At 43.6% G+C, this 20,215-nt stretch overlaps 1 pseudogene; it reads left to right on the top strand.

Annotated features, from left to right (window-relative positions):
• LOC116577991 overlaps nt 1-20,215 on the top strand; it is a 34,844-nt pseudogene continuing 14,629 nt past the window's right edge.

The raw sequence follows: 20,215 nt of genomic DNA, 5'->3' as shown, positions 1-20,215 counted from the left end.
ATGTGCTGCCGAAGCAAGCACGAGCCTTTAAGAGACTTGAGCTCAAAAGGAAAATTTCTTGATTTGGATCAAAGCGGTTCTGAGGAACCAGAGATTAGTTTCCCTGAAACACAGCCCTCAAGTAAACTTGGGGAGAAAATTGACCAGATTCCTCAGGATGAACTGGGACGAGAAAGGAGAGAGGAAAAAAGATGATCAGACTTAAGTGAGCGAGGAGAGGAAGAATTCCAGTCCAAAGCAGAGATCCCGGAGAAATCACTGGTATCTACCAGCAAGGACATATTGTTTTGAAAGGATGACTGTGCCTACGTGTATCCTTTGGTGAGGGAGTGTAACATGGTTTTTAGTGTCCTCTAGTGCTTTAAAAGCATTGTGAAATAAGAGGATTTTAAGCACGTGGAAGAAAAAATACCACCAGAAATATCCTTTTGAACTAATAATAGACTCATATGTTTTAAAGTTCAGTTCAGCGCTCTGGCGAGACATGTGTGACAGGAGTGCTGCCTCCGAGCCTGACATCTGGGTCTGACAGTGTTGCTCCCCAGGCAGGAAATTCTGGACATGGTTTGTCTGTTACATAGGGTGCCCTTTCTTGTGGGAGACTCAAGGACAATCTCTCCCTCTCCTCCCCATTCCTCTTCTCACTTCCTCCTCCTGCTCCTCCATTCCTTTCCCCTTTCCCTCCTCTCCTCACCTCTTCTGCCTTAGATGGCTTGATACCTCTTCACAAGCTCCTAAAAACATTACAGGCTCCTAAAACTGCACATTTGGCGAGGGACCAGAAAGCAAAAGGTATGGAAAAAGTGAAACCACTGAGAAAGGCACCAGGGGGTCGACTGACATCTGCCTTTCCTCCCACAAATATTACTATTTACCAAGAGAAGGAAGAGGAGGAGAGTTTTTCCCTTCCTCCTCCATGTGCCACTGAAAATTGCTTCCTAGGATTCACCTCTCTTTTTCCCTGTAGATTCTGCCTTTGGAAGATTTGTAAGCGATCGGATGCATGTAAAGTGTTTAATGTAGTTCCTGACACATAGTGAGCACTGGATGGGTGTGCACATCTAGATGGTAGTGGTGGTGGTGGCAAGGATGGTAGTGATGATGAGTATGATGGCAAACACCTAGTGGGAGATGCAGACAAATGACAGCCTAGTTTCTGTAGACTGGGTTTACTTTGAACAGTGGAGTTCGAGGTCAAAACATGGGCTTGTCCAGTCTGAAAGATAGAACAAGTTTCAGAGCCCATGAAGACTTTTGGCTTGTTTAGCCAGCTAGCACGACATCCAGAGATATCGTTAATGAGAGCAAGTGTCCTGCATGCCAGGGGTTTGGGTCCCCTGTTAGACGTGGGCTCACCACAGAACTCAACTCTTCTAGACCACCTCCCTTGCAAATTTGTTTAGCCCCTGAGGACATCTTCGTTCTGTTCCTTTCTGTTCCTGTTCCTGTATTGGTTTTCTCTCTCTCTCTCTCTCTCTCTTTTTAATTTTATTTGATAGAGAGAGAGAGATCACAAATAAGCAAAGTGGCAGGCAGGGAGAGAGGTGGAAGCAGGCTCCCTGCTGAGCAGAGAGCCCAATGTGGGGCTTGATCCTAAGACACTGGCATCATGACGTGAGCCAAAGGCAGAGGCTTAACTCACTGACCCATAAAGGTGCCCCCACCTTTTTTCTTCCTGTTAAAATTAATAGGTGCTCTTAAAAAAAAAATCAAAGTAGAGGCACCTGGGTGGCTCAGTTGGTTAAGTGTCTGAATCTTGATTTCAGCTGGGGTTGTGATTGTGATCTCAGGGTTGTGAGCTCGATCCCCACATGGGGCTCTGCCCTGGGCATGGAGCCTGCTTGGGATTCTCTCTGCTTCTCTCCCTCTGGCCCTCCCCCCTCTAAAAATAAATAAGTTAAAATTAGAAACAAAATTAAAATTTAGTTAGATTCCTCCTCTCACACAGACCATGCCAAATCCATTTCCTGGAAGTGACTACCATTCCAGTTTGGTATAACTGTATACCTTTCCAGACCTTTTCCTGGGCATCTACGGATACATCTGTGTGTGTGCACACACACACACACACCACACACACTAGGTTTTATTTTCTTTACCAGTCAGATCTTCTACATGACCACTTAGTATGTTTCAGAGGGTTTGCTGTATCAGGGAGTATAGAACCACTTTCTCATTTTAAATTCAACCGGTGCCCTGTTATGGATGGCCGTTTTCATTACTTCTGATTTGTTCTCACCAAAGGGGCTTCAACAGTGTGTTCCTGCCTCTCTCTCTGCCTGCAGCATCCCCCTTTTCCTTTGGGGTCCCCTGCCTTACCCCAGAGGCCTGGTATAATTCAGAGTGCTTCTGGTAAGTAGGCATAACCGTGGATACCAACTTCCGCCAAGAAAATAAGGTGTCATGCATTTATGAGAAGGACTCTTTGATGATTGTCAAGTGCAGTGAAATCTGCTTTGGATCATAGCGTTTTGTGTTCACATTTGGAAGGTTGCTGTAAGAGCTGGCTAGCTCCATGACCATTCACCACAAACGGTAACACTAGTGCCCAGCATCAGCTGATAGCACGTGCTTTCAATGAGTGTGAACGCTGCTGGAGCAAGGAGATCCTGTTAATACTGAGTCAGTTGCTAAAAGTCTCTAATCACTTAGCCATCACTTTAGACACTACCACATTCAATTAATTGGCCTCGGTTAATTTTTTAAATGGAATGTTTTTATTTTAAGTAATCTCTACACCCAGCATGGGGCTGGAACACTCCGAGATCAAGAGGCATAGGCTTTACTGACTGAGCCAGCCACATGCCCCGAAAAGGACTATTTTTTGGAGCAGTTTAGATTGATAGCAAATGAAATGAAAAATACAGAGTTCCCATATACTCCCTTGTGCCCCCCACCAGGTTTCCCTTTTGTTAATATCTTCATTAGTGGGGGACATTTGTTAGAGGTGATGAGCCCATGTTGACTGTTATTATTAACTAATGTCCATATTTTACTTTAGGGTTAACAATTGGTGGTGTGACATTCTCTGGGCTTTGACTAAGGTCTGATGAGGTATATCCACCATTGTAGTGTCCTACAGACTTGTGTCTTTGCCTTCAAGTGCCTCATGCCCCACTCTCCATCCCTGCCTTCACCCCCTTGCTCCCCAGCCACCATTTTTTTTCCCCTGTCTTCATAGTTTTGCTTTTCCAGGATAGCAGGATAGCATGTAGTTGGAATCATACAATGTGAAGGGTTTTTTTAAAAGATTTTATTTATTTATTTGTCAGGGAGAGAGAGCAAGAGAAAACATGTGTCAGGGGAGGGGCAGAGAGAGAGAGAGAGAAGCAGACTCCTGGCTAAGCAGGAGGCCCAATGAAAGGCTCGATCCTAGGACTCTGAGATCATGACCTGAGCCAAAGGGAGACACTTAACCAACTGAGCCACCCAGGTGTCCCCACTGTGAAGTCTCCTTAGGTTGGCTCCTTTCACTTAGTAAAATGCATTTAAGATTTCTCCATGTCTTTTCCTGGCTTGCTAGTTCATTTCATTTTATTTCTGAATAATATTCTTTGTGTGAATCCGCAGTTTTATAAACTGTTTTAATCACATCCATGATTTTTATAAAAGACTTTGCACACAAAAAAATATGCATAAGTAAACTACTATTGAACTAAAAGTAGTAGTCATTTATAATACCTCTAATTTTTCATTTCAGAAAATTTTTATCTTGGATTTATTCCTGGGAATATGGATTTTTTAAAAGATTTCCTTTATTTATTTGACAGACAGAGATCACAAGTATGCAGAGAGGCAGGCAGAGAGAGAGGAAGGGAAGCAGGCTCCCCGCTGAGCAGAGAGCCTGATGTGGGGCTTGATCCCAGGACCCTGGGATCATGACCTGAGCCAAAGGCAGAGGCTTTAACCCACTGAGCCACCCAGGCATCCTGGGTGGTGAATATGGAATTTTTAATCATGCTTAGGGAATTTTGTCTCTTTGTGCTTTATTCTTCCAGGGACCAAATGTATATGAGGACCAAATACAAATATTCCCAGCTGAATAATTGCCTTTCTTATGAAGTTCCTTAGTGACTATACTGTAACTTCCCCCTTCCATACATTTTCATGAAGTAAATTGAATTTCGCAATATTACGTGCTCACTATGTGTCAGGTACTTAACAGTCTAGGTTCTGGGGATTAGGAGGATAGGACATTCTTTCTGTTTACTGTTGACTTTCTTTTCTTTTTAAAGCAAGGTATAATTCACATACCATTAAATTTACCTTCTTAAAATTTAAAACTGTGGTAAAATACACATAAAGTAAAATTTATCATCTTTAAAAAAAAAGACTTTATTTATTTATTTATTTATTTGACAGAGAGAGACACAGTGAGAGACACAAGCAAGGGGAGTGGGAGAGGGAGAAGCAGGCTTCCTGAGGAGCAGGGAACCTGGCAGGGGCTCGATCCCAGGATCCTGGGATCATGACCTGAGCCAAAGGAAGACAGCCAATGAATGGGCCATCCAGGCGCCCCTCATCTTTCTTTTAAATATTTATTTATTTATTTGAAAGAGAGGGGTGGGTGGGGAAGGGCAGAGGAGAGTCTTAAGCAGACTATTCTTGGAGCCTGATGTTGGGCTGGATGCCAGAACCCTGAGATCATGACCTGAGCCAAAGCCAAGTGTCAGTTGCTGATCCAACTGTGCCACCCAGGCAACCTTAAAATTTACCATCTTCACCATTTTGAAGTGTACAGCATTATAGTAGGTACATTCACACTGTGGTGTAACCAAATCCTGGAACTCATCTCATGAAACGTAAACTCCCTACCCATTGAACAATTCCCCATTCCCCAGTCCTGCCCCTGGCAACCACCATTCCACTTTCTGTGTCTATGGATCTGACTCCTCTTGGGACCATGTCCGTGGAATCCTACAGTATTTGTCTTTCTGTGACTGGTGGATTTCACTTACGTGATGTCCCCAAGGCCCACCCATGTCGTAGAGCATTGGATCTCTTTCCTGTGGAAGTCTGAACAACACTCACATGTTGTTCATCCCTTCATCCATCATGGAACACTTGGCTTCCTTTTACCTTCTGGTTTCTGTGAAGTATGCTGCTCTAAACATGGGCATGTGAATGTCTCTTTGAGACCCTGCTTCCAGTTCTTTGAGCTAGGTATCCAGAAGTGCCATTGCTGCATGATACACTAATTCTGCTTTCAGTGTTTGGAGAGCCCTCCTTGGGGTTTTCCATAGCAGCTGCACGATTTCACATTCCCCCCATGAGTGCCCAGTGGTTCCAATTTCTCCACATTCTCATAAAATTGACCCTTTGAAAGTGTATCATCCATTGCTTTTTAGCATGTTCACATGGTTGTGCAGCTGTCACCACTGTCTAATTCCAGAACATTTTCATCCCCCCACAAAAGAAATCCATATCCCCTAGGCGTCACTCCATGACCACCTTCCCCAGGACCCCAGCAGCCACTGGGCTCCTTTCCATATCTATGGATCAGACTGACCCTGCACAGTGTGTCACCCCTTTCACTCAGCATCATGGATTCAAGGGTCCTCCACACCCTAGCATGCCATTGAGAATGTTCTTGAAGTGATTTCCCTCACTTTGGACTGATGATGTGAAATCCTTCCCCTCCAGAGCCTGTGCCAGGGGAGTCTGGCATCACAGTTCTGGGCTCAGCACACTCAATGTCTTGTTGGTCTTGCCTTTGTCTTCCAGACCATGACTTGGTCTTTCCGATGGAACAGTTTTCTTCCTGTTTACTACATTCGAGATGAAAACGAGCGAGTTCTTCTGTATGTCTGTGCTCACACTGTGGTCATCTATGATATCTTCAAGAATAAGCACCATCTCCAGGTATGCAAGTTTTCATTGTCGCTTTTTAAGATTTTATTGTTTTTATTTGAGAGAGCAAATGAGAGAGAGCATGAGGGAGAAACGGACTCCCCTGCTGAGCAGGGAGCCTGATGTGGGGCTCGATCCCAGGACCCTGAAATCAAAGCCTTAGCTGAAGGCGGATGCTTAACTGACTGAGCTGCCCAGGAACCCCCAGACATATATTTTAATAAGGACCTTCCTTAAGTCAATGCCTAGGTCAAAAACATCACAGAGGGTTTCCCAAAAGCCTAGTCTGTACTCAGGGATCCATGACATGTAGGTGCAGAATTTGCTCTCTAGATGTCCAGAAACACACACAAGCCCAGCAAGCAGCCTTTCTTGGAGCTTAGTTGAATGTGCAGCACTGAGCACAGTGCTGATGGGAGGGAGAGGGGGGAGTTTGTGTCTGCGGAGCGAGAAAGGAGCAGCAGGCAAAGAGGCTGAGAAATAGGGACCATGCCAGGCAACTGTCCAGCCTCCTGCAGAGTCAGGTGGCTGGGAGTGGCCTTGACCATCCATCCATCCATCCATCCATCCATCCATCCATTCATTCATTTATTCCATAGATAGTTATCAGAAACTCTGTTTCAGATTCTGGGCATGTAATCATGAACAAAACATGGAGTTTATAGTTTCATAAATACCCAATTACAAACTACAACAAGCACTCCAAAGGAAATGTGGACTGCTACAGGAGAGAGATCAGGAGTGAGAGATGGCCCTTCAGTTGGTTGCACTGGCAAACATGCCCTTTGTGCTGAGATCTGACTGACCGAGGAGAATGAACCAACCAGAGGCAGTTTGGGGAAGAGCAGTCCAGACCCAAGGAGCTCCAGGTTTGCAGGCCTGCCCATGGGGCCCAGAAAGAAGGCTGGTATGACTGACATGGAGTGAGCAAGGGGAGAGGAAGGAGGGAAGAAATGAGCTATTTCCTGGCAGGGAGCACTAGCATCTTGTTTGTTTCCAGAAGGTTCCTGAGTTATTGGGAAAGGATTGTGGGGGTATGGGAACGAAAGCAGAGAGACCAGCAAAGAGGCTTTTGCTCCATTTCTTCTCAGTGGCCTGAGTGGACACTGTTTAAGGGAGATGAGGCCAGCAGGTCTTCAAGGGGGCTGGAGGTAGGGCATAACCCCAGCATTTATTCCCCACCTGGGTTCAGAGTTGGGCACATGCCTACATCTGTAGGGAGCACTGTCTTTGTGGGAAGTGTGGCTTACCCTTTAGGGGTTTGATGGAGAAAAAATCAGAAAACCACTGGCTATGTAGAAATGCCAGGGGAAGGCCATAGGAGTGGAATTTTCAGCCCAATGAACCTGGAAGGGGAGCTTAGTTCTCTTTGTGGGGCTCCAGCCTCTCTGGCCATCCTGAATGTTTCAGAGCATTTTCTCTGCATTTCTGCAGGGCCTCTCTAATGTGATCTCCTGCCTCTGCATCAGTGAAGACAGGCAGTGGATTGCCACAGCCGACGAAGGGCCCGACTGCCTGATAATCATATGTGACTCCTTCACAGGGTAGGCTTGGCGCAAGCCTGTTTTTCCCTACTCAGTGTAGTGTATCTGCAACAAATGAGAAATGCTGGTCTGGGCATGCAGAAGCCAGTGGTGGGATGCCGGATGAGGGTGAAGTGGCCTGGGGAGGCTGGCCATCCTGTTGCCTTGAGGCCTGGTTGAGTGACATTACCTCGTGAATTTCCCCATTTACAATTCTTGGCTCTTTAGGCCAAGAAACTTGGTTTGGCGATGTCCCAGAGTAGATGAGGGAGGTTAACACTAACCCAGCTTGCAGGCCCAGAGAAGTGAAGTGATTTTCCCCATCTACAAAAAAAAAAAAAAGAGGCTGATAATACCCACTGTTTTAGTTTCCTTAGGTTGCTCTAAGAAATTACCATATGCTGGGGCACCTGAGTGGCTGAGCAGGTTAAACCTCTGCCTTCCGCTCAGTTCATGACCCCAGAGTCGTGGGATCGAGCCCTGCATCAGGCTCTCTGCTCAGGAGGGAGCCTGCTTTCCTCTCTCTCTCTGCCTGCCTCTCTGCCTACTTGTGTGATCTCTGTCCATCAAATAAATAAAATCTTAAAAAAAAAAAACTCCCACATGCTGAGGAGCTTAAAATAACAGGAAGTTATTCCCTCACAGTTCACGAGGCTGGAAGTCTGAAATTAGGGTGCCCAAAGGGGTGGTTCCTTCTGGACTCTGAGGGAGAACCTGCTCCAGGCCTCTCTCCCAGCTGCTGGTGGTGGCTGGCAGCCCTTGGTGTTCCTTGGCTGGTAGACTAATCACTCTAATCTCTGCCTTTGTTTTCACATGTCGTTGTCCTCCATGTGTCTCTCTGCACTTCTATGAGTTTAGCAGTCATTGGTTTTAGGATCCAACCTAATCCACCCTCCTCTGAACTAACACATCTGCAAGGACCCTATTCCCATATAATGTTCACATCCTAAGGCTCTGGGTGGATGTGACTTCTGAGGAGGCCCTCAACACACTACACTTACCTTACAGTACTGTCATGGAGACCAGTAGCACAGAGTACATGGCCCATGATAGATGTTCATGTGTGTTTTCTTTCCTCATTCCTGGTCCTAGAGGCAGAGTGCAGTGCTAGATTAATTGATAAGATTGTAAGGCCCCGGTTGAATCTTGGGGGAATGGTGACATGGGGGGTGGATGAGTCCAATTGGGGATGATTGGGAAGAAGTTCTGTTTAAAGCTCTCAGGTGTTCTGGAAGGTTAGGTTGGATGTTCTAGGATACAGGTCCCCCAGGGGACTGGTGATGTCCTAGGGCCTTGTTACTTAATCCTGGTCCTCATCTTACTAGATGTCTCAGTGGCATTTGACACTTGTCATTTCCTTGGATTCTCTGATACCACAGCCCCTTGGTTTTTATCTGCCTTCTGAGACTCTGCTTCCTCTGGCCCAAGATGGTGAGGAGGATGTAGTTGGTCCTTTTCTCCAGCCAGAAGGGAGCAGACCTGGGGTGGTAACCACACCATCTTCATCTCCCTAACCACTTCATAATTCCTCTTTTCATGGATGAGGAAGCTGCTGGAGAATATTCCACCTAGATGTCCCATGGATATCTCCTGTTAAATGTACCCAATCCTGTTGCATCTCCTCCCAGAGGCCTTGTAAACCCACCTCTGTTGCCCCTGCCCATGCCCACCTGGCCAGCCTCCTCCTCTGCAGCTTCACTCTGCAACCCAACCTCCAGGATGGTGATTTAGAATACACATAACATGAAATTGACCATCTTCACAATTTTTAGAAAAGATTTCTTTATTATTTATTTAAGAGCAACAGAGTGTGAGTCAGGGATGGGCAGAGTGAGAGGGAGGGAGAATCCTCAAGGAGACTCCTCGCTGAGTGCAGAGCCCAACATGGGGCTTGATCCCAGGACCCTGAGATCATGACCTTGACAAAACCAAGAGCCAGCCACTTTACCGACTGAGAAACCCAGGTGCACCATTGTAAAAGTATGATTATTTTTAATTTAAAGATTTTATTTATTTATTTGACAGAGATCACAAGTAGGCAGAGAGAGAGAGAAAAGAAGGGAAGCAGGCTCCCCGCTGAGCAGAGAGCCCGATGTGGGGCTTCATCCAAGAACTCTGGGATCATGACCTGGGCTGGAGGCAGAGGCTTTAACCCACTAAGCCACCCAAGTGCCCCCAATATGATTTTTTTAATATGAAATATGATTTTTAAACATCTTATTTTGTGGCATTAATTACATTCACAATGTTGTGCAACATTCAGCACTATTTCCGGAACATTTTCATTACCCCAAACAGAAACTCTTTGACAGTGAGCTCCCCATTCTCCTCCCTCTCTGCCCCTCATCAACTTTCCGTCTCTATAGGGCTGCCTGTCATCATTTTATGTCCGTGAATCATATGTGGCCTTTTAATGTCTGGTTTTTCTCTCAGCATAATGTTTTCAGTGTTTTCAGAGTTCTCCCGTGCCGTGGCATGAGTCAGTGCTTCCTTTTTTTTCAAGATTCTATCACATGGATATACCAATTCTGCTTATCTACTGCTTAAAAATCTGTTGATTTTTAATAATCTTTTAATTGAAAGCTAACGTCTCCTCTGGCCACCATCTCCAATCTTTGTCCTCTTCCTTGAGGTAGTCAATTTGGTGTGTTTCATTCTACAACATTTGCTGTTGTCTTTAAATACAAGTACGTGGACATCAGCGTGTAGCATCATGTGGTTTTTTCCACAGCATTTTGAGTGTGATCTTTTCCCAAAGGCAAAATATATTTGTGTTACTCCCCTGCTGAACACCCTTCAGAGGCTGCCTCTTGCCAACACAGCCTGAGATAGAGGGAAAAATGCATCTTGCATCCTAGTCATGGGAACTCATCCCCAGAAAGTGGGATTCCCCTTCCATGTGCCTGGCTGTCTCTTGTGGCTGTCACATGCTTCCAGCTCCAAGTAGTGGGATATCTGACTTACACATGAGGTAAAGTTGTTCTATCCCGTGACAGAGTCCACAGGCAGGAAGGGTGGGCACCTCACATGTGTCTCCTCTCTGAAACTGTTTCTGATATCTCCCCTTCCCCAGGTGTGGCTGGCCCCCTAAAAAGGCTTCATTCTTTGCTTTTTCCTTTCCTTTTCTTTTTTCTAAGATTTTATTTATTTATTTGACAAAGTAGAGAGCACAGTAGGCAGAGAGGCAGGCAGAGAGTGGGGGCGGGAGCAGAATCCCTGCCGAGCAGGGAGCCTGATGTGGGGCTCCATCCCAGGATGCTGGGATCACAACCCGAGCTGAAGGCTTAACTGACTGAGCTACCAGGTGGCTTCTTTGCTTTTCTCTTGTATAAAGCTGTCTCCTTTACTAGACTAGGGGTGACTCTGGCAGTGAATTTTTTTTTCTTTTTAATTGCAAAGTAAAGTGCATCTGGGATTAACAATCCAATATGTCAATATGAGTTTTATGATATAGTAAATGATGACTTTGGGACCCAGAAAAAGTTACTTGGCTTTAGAATTAATATTCACTTTATTAAAGCAATAAACTAAGAACCATAGCTTTCCCTTAAGTTTTTTATTTAACTTATAAATCTTACTCCTTATAAATCTAGCATATTTTTATAATTGCCTTTAAGGGGGTTTTGATTAAGGTTTGGCCCAACTCACAAATTTGATTATTAATTCCTTTTAAACATTTTTTTAAAGATTTTATCTATTTATTTGACAAAATAGACAGGCAGAGAGAGAGAAGGAAGCAGGCTCCCCACTGAGCAGAGAGCCCAACACGGGGCTCGATCCCAGGATGATCTGATCATGACCTGAGCCGAAGGCAGAGCCTTTAACCCACTGAGCCACGCAGGTACCTCCCCTTTAAACATTTTTAAACTGCACTTAGAAATTTAATATATTTGGTTTTATCTCTAAGTTCTTTAGTAGTCTGATTAAAAAATAAACCCTTCACCCATACTTAGAGAATTCTTATAAATATAATAAATTAGGCATAACTATGTCAAATCTTAGGTTCTCATAAGTATTCTAATATTGTTTATAAACCAGTGTGATTTGAATGTAAAATCACAAGTCTGAATCAATGATAGACTTTAAATTAGAGTCAAAAATTTAATCCATCAGAGACTCTGATATGTTAAATTCTTTTAAATATCACCCACTCCTAAGCAAAATAAACAGATTGTCTTCCCACCAATATCTTTACAGAACAGGCCCAGCTGACATCACTGGCTCTCTGTTTAATTCTGGAAAGCCACAGGGATAAGATGCTTTTCCCCACTAAGGACATCACGGTGTCATTCACAGCAATGTTAGGACTGCCTTCTCTCAAGTGATTTTGGGGGCTAGTTCCCAGGGGGATGAAGTTTTCTCCAGTGACAGAGAACAAGCCAGGTCCTCAGTTGGGGCACAGACTTGATTCCAGCCAGTTGGAGCACTGGCGTGACCTCTGAGGCCTGCTGATATTTCCTGTAACAAGGGCTCTGCAATGAAAAACAATGCAGAACCACCAGCCCGTGATCCTGGATTAGGACATCCTACCACCTGGCCTTCAGTCCTCTGTCCCCCGTGCTGCTGCTCAAACACATCACTCACAGCCTTGCTTCTGTTGTTTCTCTGGCTCACTTATATATTTATATATCTCACTTAATTCTGCATTTATTTCTATATTCATATATCTCACTTAATTCTGTTTAATTTCACTATGTGACAAGGTTTTTCCTGCTTCATAGGGTTCTACAGTCTTGGCAGTGACACGGTATTGTAGTGAATGAGGGAAGAAAAAGTGAGTCCTTCCTTACCCAGACACGTCTCCAGAGTCACCCTTGTTTAGTTTAGAATCTGTTCCTCTAGACTTCCTTGCACAGAAATGTGTGCACTCTCTCTCCCTCATGCAGGATGAAGCTAACTACACTGTTTGGCAATTTGCTTTTTTCACAAAATTTTGGTCACCTTCCCACATCGACCTTGTTCTTTTTTTTTATGATTTGTTTTAGTTATTTTACAGAGAGAGAGAAAGAGAGAGAGAGCATAAGTAAGCAGAGCAACAGGCAGAGGGAGAGGGAGAAGCATGCTCTCCACTGAGCAGGGAGCCTGATACAGGACTTGATCCCAGGACCTGAGCTGGAGGCAGCCCCTTAACCAACTGAGCCACCCAGGCACCCCTGCCTCAATCTTTTTGCAAGTAGCCTAGTTTTTCATTATATGGTTATGGCATAATGTTTTTTTAACAGTTCCCACATCCGTGGATATTTGTGTTTCGAGATTTTTTTGCCATTAAAGCAGTGCCATGATGAACATGATTTTATATTTATCTCTATTTAATTTCACTATTATTTTTCTGGGAAAAAAGCTGTAGAAGAGGAATTGTTGAGTCCTAGGGTGTTTGCATTTAAAATTTTGACAGATGCAGCTAGGTTGCTGTCTAGAAAGCCTGTGCTTATCTTCATTCCCACTTAGGTGGGAGGGCGCTCGTTTTCCTGAGAACTGGGGTAATGACCTAGGCATCTTTTTTTTCCTTATTTCCGTCCTTCATGCCTGGCACAGAATCAGCGCTCAATAGTGGGTGACAGTTGACTTCATGAAGAGAACAAACAGCACCTTTGCATAATGCTGAGTTAGTTTTATTATTTTTTTAAATGAGGTAAAATTCACATAAGGTAAAATTCACTATTGTGAAGCCTGAGATTCAGTGGCATTGAGCATGTTTACAATGTTATGCCATCGCCACTTGTATCTAGTTCCAACTGCTGTTTTAAAGTCATCTCTATGCCCAACGTGGGGCTGGAACCCACAAACCCAAGGTCAGGAGTCACATGCTCCACCAGCTGAGCCCGCTGGGTGCCCCCAGTTCCAAAACCCCAAAAGGAAAACCTAAAGCCATCAGTAATCCCTCCCATTCCCCCTGACAGCCACTGACATGCCAGTCCATCCCTGTGGGTTTTCTAATTCTGGACACTTCATCTCAATTAGCTCGAACAATGTGTGGTCTTTGTGTCAGGCTTCTCTACTTCATGTGATGTTTTGATGGGTCCACCCCTGATACAGCCGGGGTCCATGCTTCCTTCCTTTGTATGGCTGCATTGCAGTCTGTTGTATGGATGGACCACATTTGTTTCCTCTATAGCTTTTGAAGTGAGTCCCTCCAGGGAGCAAGGCAGACCTCCGCAAATGGGTGTTCCCTGGTCCTGTTTTGCAGTATTCCTGTGCGCACAATATTTGACAGCTGCCCAGAAGACAATGGCATCAGGACCATAGCCATCACCTGGGATGCCAAATATCTGGCAACCATCTCCGATGCTAAAATCCAGGTATGGGGCAGGTGGAGGCAGCCTCAGTAAGCTGGCCAGCCTGTCAACTGGGTCCTGGTGAGCAGCTCTGCTTGGGCCACGTGGTGATGTGATGCTCTCAGGGAAGGACCGGACCCCATGGCCCCTCATTGGGGGTTCTCTTCCTGGGGTTTAGCTCATGGTGTCATGTTCCGGGGCCAAAGCTACATGGCTACCACGAGAGGTGTCAGGTTTGTCAACAGCCTTCAGGAACCTTCTCATTCTCCTCCATCTGCTGTCACTCACAGAAATTTTGCATGTGGAGGTGGACCTTAGCCGTGGAAATGCCAGCATATACCCTCAACCTCCTCAAAGAGTATGGTGTTCAAGTGAGCTCAGTTTGAGTGTGCAAAGCTATGTCTACAGTCACACCGAGCCCAAGTCCAAACCTACTTTTGGTTTTGCTGGCGTTCAGTTATGGTACACTAGCGCTTGTAAAAAAAAAAAACAAAAAACAAAAAAAAACACCTGCCGTGTCCTTGATATCATTTTAATCTTCTTGATAGTGAGCAATATTTTTTTTGAGCATGTATTATGTGCCAGGTTCTGCTAAGTTTGTTACAGCAAGTATCTCCCGCAGTCCATGCAAACGTGCTGGGAAGGAGTTCTTTAGTAACGCAATGGAGTGCTACTGTTAAGTACTAGGTAATTTGTCTGAAGTCACTGGCCAGCAGCCTTTCCTGCTCTAGACATGCTCTTAACTGCTCCTGAGACCCAGAAATTATTAGTCTCAGTTTTCTTGAAGTGACTTGCCAAGGACACCCACCAAGTCTACTCTTCTGTTCTATGTCGTCGTACTCATCCTTGCACCCTTCACTCACCACACGGCTGCTCGGTCCCTATGATGCACCAGACACTGTGCAAAGTGCTCACTTGGGTGCAGGACCCAGAACCCAGTCAAAGGGCCTGGATGACTGGGTTCAGCTGGGCATATGTCATGCTGCAGCTTCATGTCCATGTCTCTCCTTCTGGCCCCCCACCGTCCCTCTAGGCCTCTGCAAAAAATTTCCTCACAGCTTTTTTAAGCTGAGCTGATACAGTAGCCACCAGCCATAACAAGTTTTTTTGTCACTGCAAGAAACTGCGCTGGAACATTTTAGAGCTTGCATTGAATCTGTGGATTGCTCTGGACAGTTGTCCTCTTAACAAGCCGTGAGCAGAGCGGTGCCTGTGTGGCTCAGTGGGTTAAAGCCTCTGAGCTTCTGCTCACGTTATGATCCCAGGGTCCTGGGATCGAGCCCTGCATCAGGCTCTCTGCTCAGTAGGGAGCCTGCTTCCCCCTGTGCCCTCTCTGCCTGCCTCTCTGCCTACTTGTGATCTCTGTCTGGAATAAGAAGGCAGAGCATGTCCTCACTTGACTCAGCTAGGAACATGTGCACAGGGAGAGTCAGGTTTTTGTCACTCCGCATTTGCACATGTCTGCAAACCATCATGAAAGGGCCACAAGGGTTGATTTGGGGGTTATAAATTTTAGCGAGTAGGTGAGTTTGCAAATACAGAACCCACAAGCCATGACAATGCCTTGTATGGAAGTAGAGCAGCATTTAGGAAGAACTTAATGTCCTCCCTTGACCAGTTATTGTTTTTCTGACCCTCCTGTGTTCAGGGCAGAAGAGGTGAGCCCTAGGGTCTTCTCTGTGTCGTTAGAGAAGGGGGCAGCAAACTTGCTGTATCACGTGACAAATGAGGATGTTTCTTTGATTGATTCATTCGCTATACATTCATTGTGGGGCTCCACTCACCACTCTGGGTTCTTTCTACAATTTGTCTCCAAGACATTGCCTAAGAAAGATGGCTCTCATGCTTTATTTTATGTAGCACAGATTTCATGAAATGTCAGGGTCATGTCTGTGTACAGTACTTAATTTCTACTGATGGGAAAATAGTTTATGGGAAAGGCTTATAGTTATAAGACTGGGATAATTATTCTGCGATATCTTACAACTGGAGCATGCTTTTGCACAAGACAGACTTTAGTTTCTTTTATCAGTCTCTGAAACCTTGGCAAGAGAAGTTGAACAGGTATAAACAAGTGGTTAAACACTTTTTCATTTGCTTGAAACAAACAGTTTAATGAACCCTGTACACAACCCTTCACTTGCTCCTAGCAAACCTCCAGAGGTTCAGAACGGCCTGCACCATGGCAATTCATGGGGAAGAGATTTCCTAGTGATTGGTTTTTTATTTTATCTTTTTTTCCTACTGCAAATCAATGTAATATTATCAAATATGCTATACTGACAAATGCTTTGTTTTATATTTATCACCAACGTAATGTGTAATCTGTCTTCTGAAATGCAGACCTTCAACAAGCTCATTGGAAAGTTTAGCCAGTCAGTCTTTCATTTGAATTTAACACAAATACTTTCCACGACAATGGAAGGGAAGCTGGTTGTCTGGGACATCCACTGCCCACCATAGCCTACCTCCACCTCTGTGGACTTTCCTCATCAAACCTTGTAAATTAGTTCATTTTCAGAAAGAGGGCATCACTGTGCTCACTACAGTTGATTTGTAATTAACTTAATAAAAAAGCCGCTATCAGTTATTACCAAAGTATATTATAACCCTTTTGGATGTATATACATATTTTGTATATGCAGTGAATATTTCTAGAGAAAATCCTTATTAACTGGGAATGTTGGTGCCTCTGAGGAAAAGAACAGAGAAGTGGGATCAAAGATGAGGGTGGCTTCACCTCTTCTTATGATCTCATTTGTACTAATTGGTTTGCTTTTTTTAATATAAACATATAATGCATTATTCGCCCCAGGGGTACAGGTTTGTGAATCACCAGGTTTACACACTTCCCAGACTCACCATAGCACATACCCTCCCCAATGTCCAAAACCCCAGCACCCTCTCCCTCCCTCTTCTCCCCAGCAACTCTTAGTTTGTTTTGTGAGATGAAGAGTCTCTTATGGTTTGTCTCCCTCCGGATCCCATCTTGTGTCATTTATTCTTTCCTACCCTCCAAACCCCCTATGTTGCATCTCCACTTCCTCATATCGGGGAGATCATATGAGAGTTGTCTTTTTCCAACTGATTTATTTCGCTAAGCATAATACCCTCTAGTTCCATCCATGTCGTCGCAAATTGCAAGAATTCATTTCTTTTGATGGCTGCATAGTATTCCATTGTGTATATATACACCATATCTTCTTTATCCATTCATCTGTTGATGGATATCTAGGTTCTTTCCATAGTTTGGCTATTGTGGACATGGCTGCTTTAAAAATTTGGATGCACGTGCCCCTTCGGATCACTACGTTTGTATCTTTAGGGTAAATACCCAGTAGTGCAATTGCTGGGTCATAGGGTAGCACTGTCTTCAACTTTTTGAGCAACCTCCATGCTGTTTTCCAGAGCAGTTGCACCAGCATGTATTCCCACCAACAGTGTAGGAGGGTTCCCCTTTCTCTGCATCCTTGCCAGCATCTGTCATTTCCTGACTTGTTAATTTTAGCCATCCTGACTGGTATGAGGTGGTATCTCATTGTGGTTTTGATTTGTATTTCCCTGATGCCGAGTGATGTGGAGCACTCTTTCATGTGTCTGTTGGCCATCTGGATGTCTTCTTTGAGGAAATGTCTGTTCATGTCTTCTTCCCATTTCTTGATTGGATTATTTGTTCTTTGGATGTTGAGTTTGATAAACTCTTTATAGATTTTGGATACTAGCCCTTTATCTGATATGTCATTTGCAAATATCTTCTCCCATTCTGTCAGTTGTCTTTTGGTTTTGTTAACTGTTTCCTTTGCTGTGCAAAAGCTTTTGATCGTGATGAAATCCCAATAGTTCATTTTCTCCCTTGCTTCCCTTGCCTTTGGCGATGTTCCTAGGAAGAAGTTGCTGCGGCTGAGGTCTAAGAGGTTGCTGCCTGTGTTCTCCTCAAGGATTTTGATGGATTCCTTTCTCGCACTGATGTCCTTCATCCATTTTTAGTCTATTTTCGTGAGTGATATAGGGAAATGGTCCAGTTTCATTTTTCTGCATGGGGCTGTCCCATTTCCCTAACACCATTTGTTGTAGAGGCTGTCTTTTTTCCATTGGACATTCTTTCCTGCTTTGTCAAAGATTAGTTGACCATAGAGTTGAGGGTCTATTTCTGGGCTCTCTATTCTGTTTCATTGATCTATGTGTCTGTTTTTGTGCCAGTACCATACTGTCTTGATGATGACAGCTTTGTTACAGAGCTTGAAGTCTGGAATGGTGATGCCCCCAACTTTGGTTTTCTTTTTCAATATTCCTCTGGCTATTCGAAGTCTTTTCTGGTTCCATATAAATTTCAGGATTATTTGTTCCATTTATTTGAAAAAAAAATGGATGGGATTTTGACAAGGATTTCATTAAATGTGTATATTGCTTTAGGTAGCATAGACGTTTTCACAATATTTGTTCTTCCACTCCATGAGCATGGAACATTTTTCCATTTCTTTATGTCTTCTTCAATTTCTTTCATGAGTTCTTTATAGTTTTCTGAGTATAGATCCTTGCCTCTTTGGTTCGGTTAGTTCCTAGGTATCTTATGGTTTTGGGTACAATTGTAAATGGGATTGACTTCTTAATTTCTCTTTCTTCTGTCTTGTTGTTGGTGTAAAGAAATGTAACTAATTTCTGTGCATTGATTTTATATCCTGAAAATTTACTGAATTCCTGTACAAGTTCTAGCAGATTTGGGGTGGAGTCTTTGGGTTTTCCACATATAGTATCATATCATCTGCAAAGAGTGATAGTTTGACTTCTTCTTTGCTGATTTGGATGCCTTTAATTTCTTTTTGTTGTCTGATGGCTGAGGCTAGGACTTCTAGTACTATGTTGAATAGGAGTGGTGATAATGGATATCCCTGCCATGTTCCTGACCTTAGCAGAAAAGCTCTCAGTTTTTCTCCATTGAGAATGATATTTGCAGTGGGTTTATGGCTTTGATGATATTTAAGTATGTGCCCTCCATCCCTACACTTCAAAAATTTGATCAGGAAGGGATGCTGTACTTTGTCAAATGCTTTTTCAGCATCTATTGAGAGTATCATATGGTTCTTGTTCTTTCTTTTATTAATGTATTGTATCACATTGGTTGATTTGTGGATGTCGAACCAACCTTGCAGCCTGGAATAAATCCCACTTGGTCGTGGTGAATAATCCTTTTAATGTTCTCTTGGATCCTATTGGCTAGTATTTTGGTGAGAATTTTCACATCTCTGTTCATCAAGGATATTGGTCTGTAATTCTCTTTTTTGATGGAATCCTTGTCTGGTTTTGGGATGAAGGTGATGCTGGCCTCATAAAATGAGTTTGGAAGTTTTCCTTCCATTTCTTTCTTTTTTTTTTTTTGGAACAGTTTCAGGAAATAGAAATTAATTCTTCTTTAAATATTTGGTAGAATTTCCCTGGGAAGCTGTCTGGCCCTGGGCTCTTGTTTGTTTGGAGATTTTTGATGACTGTTTCAATCTCCTTATAGTTATGGGTCTGTTCAGGTTTACTATTTCTTCCTGGTTCGGTTGTGATAGTTTATATGTCTCTAGGAATGCATCCATTTCTTCCAGATTGTCAAATTTGCTGACATAGAATTGCTCATAATATGTTCTTATAATTGTTTGTATATCTTTGGTGTTGGTTGTGATCCCTCCTCTTTCATTCATGATTTCATTTATTTGGGTCCTTTCTCTTTTCTTTTTGATAAGTCTGGCCAGGGTTTTATCAATCTTATTAATTCTTTCAAAGAACCACCTCCTAATTTCGTTGATTTCTTCTATTGCTTTTCTGGTTTCTATTTCATTGATTTCTGCTCTGATCTTTATGATTTCTCTTCTCCTGATGGGTTTAGGCTTTCTCTGCTGTTCTTTCTCCAGCTCCTTTAAGTGTAGGGTTAGGTTGTTTATTGGAGAACTTTCTTGTTTCTTGAGAAAGGCTTGTATCACTATATATTTTCCTCTCAGGACTGCCTTTGCTGTGTCGCACAGATTTTGAACCACTGTGTTTTCATTATCATTTGTTTCCATGAGTTTTTTCAATTCTCCTTTAATTTCCTGGTTGACTCATTCATTCTTTAGAAGGATGCTCTTTAGTCTCCATGTATTTGGGTTCTTTCCAAATTTCCTCTTGTGATTGAATTCTAGCTTCAGAGCAGTGGTCTGAAAATATGCAGGGAATGACCCCAATCTTCTGATACCAGTTGAGACCTGATGTATGGCCCAGGATGTCATCTATTCTGGAGAATGTTCTGTGTGCACTAGAGAAGAATGTGTATTCTGTTGCTTTGGGATGGAATGCTCTGAATATATTTGTGATATCTATCTGGTCCAGTGTGTCATTAAGGCCTTTATTTCCTTGTTGATCTTTTGCTTGGATGATCTGCCCATTTTAGTGAGGGGAGTGTTAAAGTCCCCTACTATTTTTGTATTATGGTCGATGTGTTTCTTTGATTTTTTTCTTAATTGGTTTATATAGTTGGCTGCTCCCATGATAGCGGCATAGATATTTAAAATTGTTAGATCTTCTTCCTGGACAGACCCTTTGAGTATG

Source organism: Mustela erminea, chromosome 18 (genome assembly GCF_009829155.1).
Source record: "Mustela erminea isolate mMusErm1 chromosome 18, mMusErm1.Pri, whole genome shotgun sequence".
Lineage (NCBI taxonomy): Eukaryota > Metazoa > Chordata > Mammalia > Carnivora > Mustelidae > Mustela > Mustela erminea.
This window is presented reverse-complemented; position numbering and strand designations above follow the sequence as displayed.